General features: G+C 45.0%; 1 long non-coding RNA gene across 1 annotated transcript; it reads right to left on the bottom strand.

Annotated features, from left to right (window-relative positions):
* Nucleotides 1–215: 215 nt before the first annotated feature.
* Nucleotides 216–14242, bottom strand: LOC139828764 (uncharacterized). The gene is made up of 6 exons (XR_011740692.1): nt 13742–14242; nt 12305–12539; nt 11862–11951; nt 9093–11066; nt 8593–8689; nt 216–1351 (listed from the first exon to the last, which is right to left on the bottom strand). It is a non-coding gene; the product is annotated as an uncharacterized lncRNA (long non-coding RNA).
* Between the last annotated feature and the right edge of the window lie 745 nt (nt 14243–14987).

The following is a 14987-nucleotide window of genomic DNA, read 5'->3' as shown; positions in this document are numbered from 1 at the left end:
TTGGCTTATGGAAGGCACTGCTGAAGAAGGAGAGAGAGTGTCTTTTATCTCCTACATTGTTGTTATGTGGCATCAACACAGCATGTAACAAAACACATCTTGATATAATAATAGTTTAAAGATTGTTTAGCAAACAAAACTGTTGTTTGCCTATAGTAATGTAAATTTGCAGTTCTCCTTTACACTTCACAGATGATGAGAAAAAGAGATGTTAAGATCTACCCAAAGGAGAGATTTAATTGTGAAACAAAGCACTAAGTGTGACATTTAGCTCAGATTGTAAAGGCTACAGTAATTAAAAAAGACTAAAACATATGGTGCACTTCATGAGGGTGGTTAATAGGATCTGCCAAACTGAACCTTTTTGGTTCAGAGAAGAAACAGGAGAATACAGCTATTGTCCTGAATTTTGGATCATAAAAGAAGCCTTAGTTTTAGTCCTGGTGAATCTGGAATGGCACTCCCACTGTAATTCAGGTAATCTGGAGGAGAATGATTTCCTTCCATCAGCTAAGCAAGGTATGAGGTACTTCTGTGATCTATTAATGCATTCACAATTTGGTATGAGGGAAGGAAATTGTCATTAGTGGCTTGTAATAGTCTCTCAGCTGATGCCAGCACAGGGTAGTGTCACACTTCAGCTGGAGCAGTGTCACATCATCGGCACTTTCATTGCACTTGGGGCACCCTCTCTGGTCACAAATGCTAGGTTGTATTTCAGTGATGTTACAGATGGAACATGAACCACAAGAAAACCTTTGTCAGCAGGTCTTTGACAGGCCACTCGCTGGAGATGTTGCAATGCAGTGAAATCCCATAACAGCAGACCTGGAGATAAAACCAAAACAAAACCAAACCCACAACAACAAACTTGTGTAATCAGAGAACACACAGAAGCCAAATCCTTAGCCAGTGTTAACTGCCACAGCTCTAGTACATCTACACTAGTTTTCTCCATTCTGGGCTCAGTTCTCATTATTTCATAGTTCTTAAGCTCTACCTTCCCACTTCAAGGTGCAGAGAAAAATAGTATAAACATTGAGCTATCAGGTAAACTGTGTCTTGTGAAAATCTATGTTGGGTTAAAACCCATAAGTGTCTTTTCCAAACATTCCCATCTTTTCCTGCTGGGCATCAACTGGGTACGCACAGCCCAGGCTGGTAAAGTGTCCTCTCTGAAAACCTTGACTAGATGGATTGCTGTGGCTGGGCGAAGGAACACTTGTGTTTAATCCAGTGGTGCCAAGCAGAGCGCTGCCCCGATGAGTTATTGCGATGTGTCCTACCCACGGAGAGGGAAATCAGAGAAGGTGGGTAACCAGGAACGGGGTGTATTTCTTCTTTCTGCTCCCTGAAAGGGAGGTCAGAAAAATAACAGTATCAGCAAAAGGCAAAGATACAGGTATGAAAAGAAAAGCAGATCAGAAAAAAAACATTGGGCTGCCATTGAACCGAACAGTACTTAGTGTCACCATGTACCCTTATGACCTGAGCATGCGATATATGCCGGGTATATTATTATACATACATGTCATGATGCATAAAATGTATCACAAGAAGTCTACCCAATGCTGAGCCTGTGCTAGTCCCCAGTGCAGCCCCTGGTGTCACGGGGAGGGTGGCAGCTGTCACACAAGTATGCAAATCCAGCACTGACCAAGCACCCTGCTCCTCAGCCCAAGCAGCCGCCACTGCACGGAGCCCCTTTCCCGCTCTCCCTTTGAATTGCCCACAAATTCACAGTTCGGCCACACCACTCATGCTCACAAACATCAGCACCCAGGGGTGCACACGACAACACCCCCACGAGCTCCGTCCTCGTGTCTCAGCAGGCAAGAGGTCAGGCCCGTCCCACACACATCAAGTTGGTAGCTCCATCAAGTTAAAGTGGCACCTTCAAAGGGAAAAAGAAGAATTTTGGTACATTTTCATTAGAGGGCAACTAGCTTTCTGCCAGTACGACTTTTGAGACATAATTTGGCCAATTAAATGACATCACTAGTGGAGAAAGATGGGCTGGTGTCAAAGCACTAGACGTCAGTGACAGCAGCAGCTGGCAGAGCAAGCAGGTAGCAGCCAGTGGCCCAAACCTTGAGCAAAGGAAGGAAGTTCTTCCCTTAGATACACCTTTTCTGAAAGAAATGTCAAGCTCAAAAAAGCTGGCAGTTTGTTTCTCTTTTCTTCTTCTTCTTCTGTATAAATAACATGGGAACAGAACAGAAGAAAGAGGATAATTTTTCTGGTATTAAAGTGTTTTCTGACTCCAACTATTTCTGGATTCCTCAAACCTGGCATTTGCAGTTTCATCCCAGGAGAAAATTGTGTGGCTTGCATTTTTGGAAAAAAAAAAAAAAATCTCAGGTTAATTTCTGCAGATTTGAATAGAAATGACTTTCAGATTCAGCTTCCATCGTGGTGGCGAGTGCTGTTTGACTCCCCAACTCTCTGCAGTCTCCAGCAATTGCAGCAGCCTGTGGGTATTCTCTCAAGTTGGGTTTGCTTCATTCGAGTACAAGCTCAAAGGCAAAAGAGATGTTCTCTTCTACCAGATGCCTTATTTAGATGTGATTTACATAAGGAAAAAATGTGTGAGAAATACGAATATTTGCATTTTAAACATGATTTCAGAGTGTCTATTATGGTTCATTCATCTGCTTTTTGGCTCTTCGGTAGGTTTAGCTCACTTTCATTTGACTGCACAAGCAGATGGGTCTCATTAGCTTGACAGTGGGTTTATTTATTTTCTTCAGCCTTGCTGGCAGTTCTTACCTTTTGAGTGTGTTGTGGGGGTGAGGCAGGTGAACTACGTTTATGTACAAAATTGTCCACATCATAGCTGACCTGATTGTAACTCTTTGATCCTCCCTAAATACCCAAGAAAACTTTAGGTGATGATCATCTTGGTTTCTCTCTTTTCGGGTAAGATGTGGTACCTTTCTGCTAAGCAGAGGCTTTGGAAAGCAAAGGCCATCAAAGACGGCTGGAAGAGAGTCCTGAAGCTGCCTCAGGACTCGGAGCCCCCAGGCACACATGTTTTCCTTAGAAATATCTAGAGGTTACCTAATTCCCTGGGCAAGTTCAACAGGACTGTGCCTTTAACTTGAATAATGTCAAATGGGAAAGGAAGGAGTGCTCCTTGGAAAAGCTACTGATAAAAATGAAACTGCTGTCTTTGCTAAGGAAAGGTTCAAACAGACATTTAAATCTCTAAGCACATGTCTTGGAAATACATAATTTACCACTTACCAAGGATCAGTGCTACATCAAGCCCAGCAGTTCACAACCACAGACCTGCTAGATATTTGCAAAACACTCCGAGCACATCTCATTTTTCACTCTAAACCAACTGATAAAAATAATAAAGTGGTTTTGACCTCCCTCGTGAACAGTTTATGTTACTGCTTCCATTGCTGTTTGCATTTCTCCTCTCCCCTCTCTCTGGTTGCTGCAGGATCCGGCTCCTTCCCGCAGCCCTGGGTGCCTGATGCCGGCTCACACTTTGCTGCTCTTCATGCCGAGTCCCCGTGGTGGTAACAACTTTAAACCTCATCTAAGTGTTCCTGCTCCAGCAGGAGGATTGGACTAGACGATCTTTTGAGGTCCCTTCCAATCCCTGACATTCTGTGATACGCCAGAGATGAGAAAACTGTTGAAAAAGACAGCAATTGAATTTCCTTGCCTGTCGAGTGTTGAACAGCCTCCCCCCTCTTCAAGTGTCAGACAGAAGCCTCCCACTTTATCTGTCGTTCCACCGATGCTGACAAGTTTTAAATGTGCAGCAGGTTGCAGTGATGGGGGGTTTGTCCCAAAGCTCCCCCGAGCCCCTGGCCACTGGGGTTCAGCAGGGGTACTGCAAGGACAGGCGGGTTTTGCCTCACCTGCCCTCGCTGTGCTTCCCAAAGCAGTAACTCCCCAGAGCTCACCTTGTCACATTCCATCTTGTAGTCTGCCAAAAATATCTTCTTATTTAAAGTCGACCTTTTACATTATACACAAGAGCATAATTTATCTAAAGAACTACTTTGCATAATACAGAGAACACATGAGAATGATTAAATAGAAAACTGTTTTTGTTTCAAGAAATGAGTTCCATGACAAAGAACCATCAGCTTCCAAAAGCAGATATATTGTTTCCTTCCAAATTTCTGCATATAGCCAGCAGGAATATCTACAATAATTCCATTATAGTAGGAAAAAACTGCACTCTTCAAAATAAAGTCTTCTGTATGCAAGAGCAAGTGAAGCCGATACATTTTTACAGCACAACTCGCTCTGCTGCAGAAGGAATGTCCCCAGGGCCTGGGGATTACGTGGCTTATCCAACCTGTCCTGCTCCTTGCTCCCTCCTGCTGCTGCATCTTCCAAGCCAGAGGCCCCATGGTCAGAGCTGGGGGGCTCGAGTCAGCAGGAGTTTGTGTCTGACCCCAGCAGAGCAGTCCCGTGGAAACCGGGGGGATGCTCGGAAACCAACTTGTATTGAGCTCTGGAAGGCAACGCAGAATTCTGAGCGTGTCTTCACAGGGTTAGTTGGGTTTGCAGAAATCAGTGGATGGAGGGTTTGGAAAGTGATAAAAAGGCAGAAGCAAGTCTCTGGTCAGCTATTCCTATCAGCTCAGACTGAATGAGAAGTGTCACCTGCTGGTGCTGCCAGGCGTGGGGTGTCACCTCCTCCCTGGCACGCACAGATGTCGGGGCAGTGGGGACCCCACCGAGCTCCGACCATGCTGCCTGAGGGCCGTTCTGCCATCTACCCATTCCACGCTCCATCTTAATAGACGACCTTAAAATGCAGGGGATAGCATCACCTGGCCAGAAAAATAACTTAATAAAGCAGTTGGTTGCTGACACACTCCAAACTTTTTCCAGTTACGAAGCGTTATGCACAACTATCACTTTTACAGGAGCAGGAACACGAGCAATAAAACAGTAGGTAACATCATTATGTACCAATGTAGAAGCTCACTTGAAATTCTGTGCACTTCTAGCAGAGCGACAATGAATGCGACGAAAATGCTGGGGCAGTTCTGAGCCCAGAAAAGAGGAGAATCTCGCTGGAATGGCAGACACTAAAAACCAAAGCGAATGCACGCAGCTGCAGTCCCAACACCATCAGTACTAAGGCTGCATTCTCCCCAAACTCCAGCTTGCAGGCAAAGTTCGCAGTGGTTTTAGTTATACAAGGAATGCTGAATACAGCACAAAATCAGTGTGCTGTGACAACAGAAAATCCTATGTAAGAGTCAAGCAATACGAGCATTAACAATGAGATATTGCAGTTCTGGGCTAATAAAACGTGTACCAGAAAATCCAAAGCTCCCCAGCTAAGCCCATCAAGTCCCTTCTGCACCAACAGCCCCACTTTGGTTTCCTACCTCCCCTTATGCAGTGGATCTGCTCAGCTGATGGAGCGTTTTGCATCATGGTTTAACCTAAGCAGGCTGTTTTGTATCTCTTTAACGGAATACGGCCCAATATTAAGAAATGTTCCCTTAATATTTTGAGAATTAATGATGCATGAGTAATGCAGTGGTCTGATCCAAGAAATGTTCCAGTATTCTTTCATATTATCAAGTTTTTCCAAACACCTAATTTTGCTAACTACCCACAGAAGTGACTGGTCACCATCCGAGGAAGCAGCGACTGTGGTGTGAGAAGCTGGGGCTGTACGGCTTCTGAAACCCATCTGAACAAGTTATTCGCATTAATTCAGAATTTGCAAAGAAACTTTCCCAACACAGAAAGCCGTACACCGGCGTATTCACCCCATTTCTGCAGCCGCATCCCGCGGCAGCAGCTGCCTGAGAAGTTCCAGTCCTGTTTGCTCCTGCCTTCGCAAACCACAGGATTGCTTTTAACTAAAAGCCTCCTCCTAATCGGCATTTTTTGGAGTTGCAGAGAGTTTGGAACTCAGAAGATCATATGGGGTTACTTAATGAATTGCATGTTTTGTCTTGCTTCTGCTAGTTGATTTTTTTTTAAGATACTGTTCATGAGTCTGCCCGGCTCCCTGGTGTTTGTCGCTGTGCCATACCTCCAACCACCACGTTAACGTGGTTGTGTTACAATATATGCAGCTGCCATAAAGCCTGAGGTTTCTTAAGCAGAAGAACGGCAGCAGAGACTTGACTTTAAGACCCTGATGAGCCTGCTTTGTGAAAGTAACCAGAAAAAACAGTAATTACTCGTCACAAGTTACCACACAGAAGATCAATAACTGATCGATCTCCTGTTTAGCTGCATTTCTCTTTCCCTTCACAACCAACAGCTGCTAAATTCTGTGGTGAGGACACCGGCAGCCTCTGTATGAGCTTGTGTGCATGTTTCAAATTAATGGATAGATTTGGGCCTTTTCAAATGTACTAGCCATTTTCTAAGAAGTTTTCTATGGGCTACTTGGGACTGATCTACCCGATGGCAGCGGAGCTGGTGGGGGCAGCGCCGTGACATGGGGCTGAGCCCCAGTGACGCAGGACGGGTCACAAAAACCCCACCGGCACAGCCCTGCTTCTCAGTCCAGCTCCAAATTCCTGCTGGTGAGCTCTGTTTCTAGCGCAATCCCACCCCGCACACTGGGGAGCTGGCCTGGTCGGGGCTCATAACCATTTGGAAATCCATGGGAAATGATAACGTGTGCACAGTTCACAGGGCCATTTTTTTTTTCTTTCTTTCTTTCTTTTTTTTTAATTTATTGCTAAGACTACAAAACCAAATCTGGCATCTGAAAGGCAAGCTGGATCCCTTCCTTGTCATAGCCCAGCAATAAAGATCTGTAGAAAACCCTCGCTCAAGCCTCCTGCCTGATGCAAACCACCCGGGCTCTGGTCCCGCAACCCTTGCAGGGAGCACAGGACAGGACCGGAGCAACCAGCGCCCACTGAGGCCACACCAGCATCCAATTGTCACCTTCAAAAACTCCACAGTGCTTTAAATAATCCTAAATATCTATCATAGACCTTTTTTTTCTCCAGCAGTGAAAATCAAAAACTGTTTGTAGTGAAAATTCAGAGGGTTGTTAGATTTTCAGCATCACAGTTAGATTCTCCACAGTTATTTAAACTTACTGGATAAAAGACAAAAACTTTAACGGAGCAAAACCAGAGGCTTCATTTAGTTGTCTCATTTCCCTGCTTTGGTCCCAATCTCACTTTCCAGGTGCCCCAGAGTCCCCAAGGACTTTATCTCTCACTGGCTGGTCTGAATTTATGTTTTCAAAAATTTCTACCCAAGTTCCCACAGTCTCTTGGCCGTTTATCACCCTGAGCCTCAGCCCCCTCTTCCTGACCCTCCAAGTCTGTCTCCACCTGATTGTAAGGTATTTAATATATTAATACATCATCCTCTTTCAAAGCCGTACTATTTAACAAAGGTAAATGCTCTATCTCTGCTACCACCTACCCTAGTCCAACTGCCAGACTGCCAGAGCAGTAAACAGGCAAATATTTTGCTTGGCAGTCCTGGTTGCAGTAGGAACATTGTTTTGCAATGTTTACTGTCCAGAGCACCGAGTTCCTTTTTACAACACCATACAAAGTAGACAGGAAAGTATGCTCTGTTTTCTGTACCTAGTATGGAAAGAAAATGACTATAAAAACCATAAAAAGATTAAATATCAGTTGGTGGCATTGGTCCTGTAAGATAAGGGACACACTGGTAGCTGCAGTTTGAGTATATAGACACTAAAAATCACACCTCATTATATTCATTAATAAGGCAATGAGATACTTGAATAGATCCCTGAACTGCAAAACAAAATTACCCCTTCCTTGGTGCAAGGCAAAGATGACAAATGGGTGAACAGTTGTATTTTAAAGAGGTATGCCAAAAAAATGCTGAAGTGATTGTTGTAACCCTGACAGACACAATCAAGTCAGCATTTCCCATAAATCCTCATGTGGTGTGAAAAATGTGTGGTTTATTCTGCTCCTGGAGAGCGAAACGAAAAATTGCTCCATCTTTATCCCAGAGCAGCTCGCCATGCTATTGTGCAACGGAAAGACATTTCAGCACAGTGTAAACGTGGAACTGGATTTTTTTAAATGTTGGGGTTTTTTCCTTCATGGTTAATGCTGCTGTTGTGCAAACAAGAATAATCTTTGCTGGTCCCAAAGCCCTGTTGGCTTCACAGCCCTTTGCAGAGGAAAGATGTGATGCAGGATTTGTTCCATCACACACACACTCTCACCCCCTTTGCCTTTCCCTTGGAGTTGAGGAGCAATTCTTGGGAGACCTGTTATGCAGGAACTCAGCACGGAGACACGGGTGATCACACTACAGAACTGCTCTCCACGTCCACAAATATTTATTAGCCAGAGATGCATCTCGTGGTGCCAGAGCAGGGAGGCACAATCCTCCCCTCACACCCATCGCTGTGCAAATATTTTCTGTATTACTGTAAATACCAATGGCTTTTTCCAAGAGGCACTAGTGGCCTTCTTGTCTAGCCTTTGGTCTAACCAGTCACAAGAGTCAAAAGACCAATTTAGATTAATAAGTCATAATTTTTAAAAAAATATATATATAATTAAAAAAATACATTATTCATTCTTTCATATAAGGTGTTTATTAACAGTTGTACTTGACCAGGATACTCACAGCTTCGATTAAGTCCAAGGCTACCAGGTGTAGTTCTCATTTCCAAGTACCCAGCTCTCCGCAAGGCCTCAGCGATCAGGCTGCTGCTTGGAGCGCACTAGAGGGGATGGTTTTGTGACACAATGACCAAGAGGGTGGCAGGTGGTTCAAGAATCTCATTCCCAGAGCCACCTCCTGCAATCTCAGCCCAGCCTTGTAACCCCGGCTGTGCTCCTCACCCCGGCATTTCCAGGCTCAGCTCTGGGATCACTTCCCATCCCCAAGAAAGTTCATTCCTCATTTCCTCCGAACAACCCCTCTCCTCCTCCTTCTGAGCCCCTGGCAGAAGCACATATTAGACCTGTAGCCTCTCAGGCTTTGTTTTGCACCTGCCTTTCCTGGCTGCTCAGCCCCTTTGAGAAATTCTGTGTGATCGACCCCAAAACAAGCACCTTTTAACTGCGCTTTGGGCGCACAGGTATTTAGCCCTGTGCCTCCCTGCAAATCCCAGGCACGCTCACCTTCCCGCGCTTGTCTTGCTGCAGGTTGATTGCATGGTGGCCTCCCTGCCAGCTGGCCCCTGTCCTGGGCAACACAGGGGGACAAGGTCACCGCTGTCACCTCTGGCAGCCAAAGCAGCCCATGGCACCAGCACAGCCACGTAAATCACGGGTGTCTCCTTATTCTGTCCATGCAGCTGTAGGAAACGCTTTGCGGCTGCAAAAGACTTAATACAACTTGAGTGAGGGTCTTCGGGCTTGGTTTGGCTTATTTTTTCCTGTGGTGCACAGAGGAGTACGGCGTCTGGGGGAACTCGGGGGCTATGGAAGAAGCGCTACCGTACAGCTGGTGCTGGAGCCGCGCGGTTTCTGGAGGCAGAGCGAGCTGAGGCTCCGTGTACAGCACGCTCTGAAATTCTTCTTTACCACGCTAAGAGCAGAGGCATCCCGGCCGCAGCCGTGGCCAGCTGGCCGGCACACGCCGACACCAAAGGCTTCGGGCGGCCCCGCGCTCTCCCGTGGTCGCTCTCACAGCTCAGGCCAAGGCTTTGTGCTGTGAATTGTGTGACCCGCACGAACCTGCTGAATCAGGACCAAAAAAATGCTGGTTCCATCCTTGCATCTGTAAAGTCCACAAAGAGCAAAGCTATTTTTCATTAATTGCTAACTATTCCTCTTGGCAAGCTAGTTTTCCTCCCACTTTTTATTCACTTTGAAAAAAATAACAAGAGTCCATTTACTCCAACACTACAACGGGGCTGATAGCATATCCCTAGTTTCTCTTCCAAAATCCCATACTAGCTATCAAATGTTGGCACGTAATAACAACTAATCCAGCATATCATCTATTCTGGTATTTCCCTGCCAACGCAGAAACGTAGAAAATTCTAATTGCTGTAAAACAGAATGTAGAGCTCTGCAGCCCCCAGCAGTGGAAGTAATCACTTCTAATCAGTTTTCAGCACAGCCCAATATATCCATCTGTGAATATCTCTCTGATACAAAAATGTAAATTTCCTCTTTCCTTAATTTCATGCTAATTTGCCTCTTTACCTTACATAACTAGTTTCTTCTCACTGGTATTTATGAATTGAAAATTGTTCCTTTTAGCCATCCATTAAATACCTGGTTTGTCTCTAGCAAGGGTGCAAAGCAGAACAGCCATTTCCTTGTTGCCTGGAGACTCATCTGAGAGTTAGCATGAAATGAACACGTTCACAAGGTCCTCTTTTCGATATTACCCCAAAATAACTGAGGATTGCGACAGATCAACAGCACTGAAACAGTCTGGAATTCACCCTCTCCACATCTCCCGAGTCCAGGAGACAAGCGATGCCCTCACTTGCTGGAGAGGAGGGAGGTGGGACAATGCTCAAAAGGTCCATATCATGGCATCATTATCTAAGCAGGCCTCAGGACCAACAATATCTTGCAAGTGATTTATTTTTTCCCTGTTCTCTTCCACAACATTCACATCACAGCATGCAGAACGGTTTGGATACAGCAGAAGCTGTGCTTGCAAAGCCTCTCCAGGCCTTAAAGAGTGATGGTTACACAGCATCACTGCACTCCAAGGGCTTTGTTTTAACTGGTTTCTTTTTATTTCCTAATACCTTCCACTTCTCAAAGTAATTTCATGTAATTACAGTACGGACGGTTGGGTGGGTGGCTTTTTCTCCCTCATTCATACATTGTTTCTGGATCACAGAGTCCAGTGAACACCTGACCGAACAGAACTTCCCCTCTTCCCACAACTGGAGTTCAGGTTTTGATTCTGATTTGGTAAATTTGGGAGAAATGTTACTATTTTAACTTATAAAAAACAGAGGGGGGTAAAAAACCACAAATGAATTACTAACTGCATATCCTGAGCCCCTCACAAAGCACACGGTGAGTGTGTCCTCAGCAGGGTAAGCAGACTGGCAGAGATCACTCTCAGCTCTTTCCGGGGAGTTGGCTGCTCTTTCCACTGGTCTGTCCATTCAAATAAAGGTCCTGAAAGAGCAGCAACACACGAAAAACACATAATTAGAAATGCTGTCTGTTCATGAAATGTCACTTGATATTCCTGAGACACATGCTCCAAATAACCTCTTTTCTAAATACCCATTGATTTTGTCGCTTACTAGTAACATGGGCATAGCAATAGAATTTGTCTCTCATATGTAAGATTGCATCAGGAACCATTAGAAAGAGCAAAACCTCTCTAAATTTTTCAGACCGTTGTAAACAGCATTTCCTCAGCATATGCATTGAATGATTAAAGCAATCTAAATTCCATATAACAAAATACTATATAGAGTGTAATTACATGGGGAAGACATTAAAAATGTAATGCAAAACCAGGGTTACGCCATGTGCCAAAAATAGAGCGCAACAGCTTGTAAGAGCGTATTGTATAAATGTGTACCAGTCCAACCTACAAATCTTTAGGGACCAAAAAGCATCTACTGGAACACGGGATAATATTTCATCACTAGCCACCACCTTTGGGCAATATTCCATGTTCTTGTCAAGTTTCATATTAAATATATTGTACCTGAGGGATGAGAAGGATCTAAGAGAAAAATCTTGATTATTAAAAAAAAAGTGAGGTACTTTCTTTTGAGTTAGTAGTTCATGAAATGCCTTCAAGGCCTCTAATACAATTTTGTGGTACGGCGCTGGAAGTTCAGGCAGCTGAGATCCCATATAGCAGCAAGTGGTGCCAGAGATCCCAAGACAGCATTTATGACACAAAAGGAGTAGGTCTGGCCTTTTACAGGAGCTGCACAACGCTCCATCACTGACCCCTTCTTACTGTAGCTGAAGAAGTTGATGTGCTGCAGCAGCGCTGGCGGGAGCACAGGGGAATTCACTTAGAGCCTGAGCAATCACCACCTAAAAAAAATTAAAAAATCATCAACCAGATCTTCTGTAGCTATTGCTTAGACTTCCAAAGTGACTGGACACACAGTTCATTCCCGATGAAATAGCAGGAAAATATTGCACACGGAGGAACACCTGAGGATGACGCTCAACTCATCCCCGCCCCTCCTAACTAAGCGTCCTCCATAGGGATAAGACAAGAATGTAGATTATACTGGAGGCACACGCTTTTGGTTTGTTTTACAAAAGGTATTTGGCCCTTTTCTCTCTCGCCCGACCTCCCTGTTGGCTCCTGCGTGTGTGGCCGCTCACGGTGCCGTGGGGCATCAGCCCTGAGCTTTAGGGCCCCTTCGCTCTCTATTTACCTCTGAAGTGGTGACGGTGCCGCCACTCTGCCCAGAACAAAGACATTCTCATCCCTTGACACACCGCACCACCGAGGAATTTTGTCTGCCAGATGGACTGCAAAGTGAAGAAACTCCACAGACGAGAAGTCATTTATGGTTCCCATAAGTCCTGCCACCAACCACACTAACTGGCATTTATCAGCAAGAAATGGATGAACGATTAGTCACAGGAATAAAACCGAGGCAGTAGACCCTTGAAATGAAGAAGGGATTATTGCTGTTTAAAAATCAAAATTATATTGGCTCCTTTTTAAATTGATTAGGTAGAGAATTTATAGGAGGCTACGCCAAATGCTCAAATGTGAACCTGCTTAAATGTGGGAAAAAATAATAATAGGTCTATGTTCTTCGGTGGGTACTGTCAAACTACATGAGACATTCTTCCAAGATTCGAGCAATGAGGATGAATTGCCTTCAGCTCTTATTGCCAAATAGTCATTAATTTGTACAGTTATTTTGGAGGAATTTCAGTGTGAGAGGAAGATGAAATCCAGCTCTGGGACAGGCAAGGACAGCATCACCAGCCCTCCTGTGTCTCTGAATAGCCCGAGTTCCCAAAATCTCCCCTCAGAAAGGGCTGAGTTCAAGTCCTGCACACTGGGAGGCACCGAAATATGGTCCCAGAGAGCAAAGGGCTCACTGAGGCCACCCAGCCCCTGCAAGCCCCGGCCAGTCCCTCGCCCCCACCAGGGCCCAGCGCTCCAGACACGCCAGCTTATTTATCCCCCAAATTCTGGTGATTTCCACAATTTATACTCAGAGCACAGCATGGCCTGGTTAAAAGAATATATTTATAAAAGCACTGATATGAGAGAAATATTCCCTGTGGGTTTTTAAAGAATTACAGAGTCTTTCCCCGAACTATGGTTTATATAGTTTTCTTAATAGAATGCAGCTGGTTTAATGAACAGAAATATTCCAGACTAATTTATTCAGAGACTGATGGGGGGAAGTATCCTAAATAATTCATTTATATTCTATGAAACCGATCTATTAATGAAGGCATTTATTCATAAGAAATATGTTCAACAATGATAGTGAAAATTAATCAAACACATTATTAGCAATTATTATTCCACCAATTCTAATTGAGAGATAAAATGTCCTTTAGCTATAGTTTCTATATAAAGTGCACAGTGAAGTAATTATTCAGGTACCCGTGCCAGAAGTAGTTCAGCAGATATCAGGGGCAATGGATGCATCAAACAATATCAATTAAACCCATTCTGGCTAAAACCTGCAGTATTCTCCTTGGAGTTTCAGCTACTTTCTAGTTACTTTGCATTATTAATTTGGAGTAATGCCTACACAGAATACCAACAGCAATTTGACAGGAAATTAACGTAGAGACGCCCCCCCGAGACGTTAGGTGTTGCAAAGCCCATTTTTCCTTACCCGGAGTTAATGAATAATCATCTCCTTGGAAATGGTTCCTGAAGTAGAGACTTGTACTTTGGTTCCTGTTCGATATAGAAAAATAAAAACTGTCAGATAACGTAGGCACCAGGGGGATTTATCTAAACAAACTTAGTGAGTAAATATCCTCCAATGCAGCAAGCCATTTACTTGCTCCAAACTGTTCAGAATATTAACACAGCTAACTTCAGTTTTACAGAAAGTTACATAGACAAGTCACATTTATTGCTGCTCATTCTGAAGATACTTTGATGCCTCTTCCACATCCACAAGCAGCCCCTAATCCTCCCCCAGCCCTACCACCCATTCATAGATCCAGGGATTTCCTTCTTTCTTTCTTTCTCAAGTTGCAGGACAGCTTCTTTTGGAGGTGCTTTTCTGGTATTTCATCGCTTAATTTATTGCAGGCACAGAAGGTGAGCGTTGGAAGTCATTTTCCTGTTGCTTTTGCGCTAACGAGACGCTGACCTCTGGGGCAATCCCACAGGAAGCAAGATTTCCATGGAAAACCCAAAACTCCAAGCTAAACGCTCCGCAGAAAATCAATTAAATGACCCCGTTGGTGGGTGGCCGCAGAGCGGGGCTGCTGCGGCTCCGGACACACAATACCCCAGCAACCTGTGTGTTTTGCTGGGCTTTCTGCAACACTCGGGATCTTGCCGTGGCTTGTGCAGGACAGCAAGACCAGGAGGGAATCCAGGGCACGGGAGGATCCCCATTCCCATGTCCTCAGCGCATTGGAACAGGACCAGAGCGGCACAACAGCCTTTGAGGATCGGAGCGATCCTCACAGAATGATCCATAGCACCCACCCTGAGGAGAGACAGAATCACTGTGTTTTCATCCCAAAGTGTCACCAGGTGGCTCACAGGCTGTTAGCAGGTACGGACCCGCTCCCAGACGTCTTATAAAAGCTGTTTGCAAAGTCCAGCAAGATGCTGGTGTCACACCAGATGCTTGGATATAAATAGGAGCAAAACAGGCACCAGGGACTGGACTATGGACACATGTATAGCGATGTGCTCCCAGCCCCAGTTTGCACACGTGGTTGTGACTGGGGGGACAAGACGCTCCTGCCATCCCCCCACTCAGAACGTGCCCTGACTCAAGGGGCTCTCCTGGCCCCGCCACTGCACTGTGGGGACACCCCATGGGTCACTTGGACATGCCCAACATATCCCTTCTCCCGGGGTGCAGGGAAACACTGTGCCTGCCTATACCGCTG

Source organism: Patagioenas fasciata, chromosome 10 (assembly GCF_037038585.1).
Source record: "Patagioenas fasciata isolate bPatFas1 chromosome 10, bPatFas1.hap1, whole genome shotgun sequence".
Classification (NCBI taxonomy): Eukaryota; Metazoa; Chordata; class Aves; order Columbiformes; family Columbidae; genus Patagioenas; species Patagioenas fasciata.
This window is presented reverse-complemented; position numbering and strand designations above follow the sequence as displayed.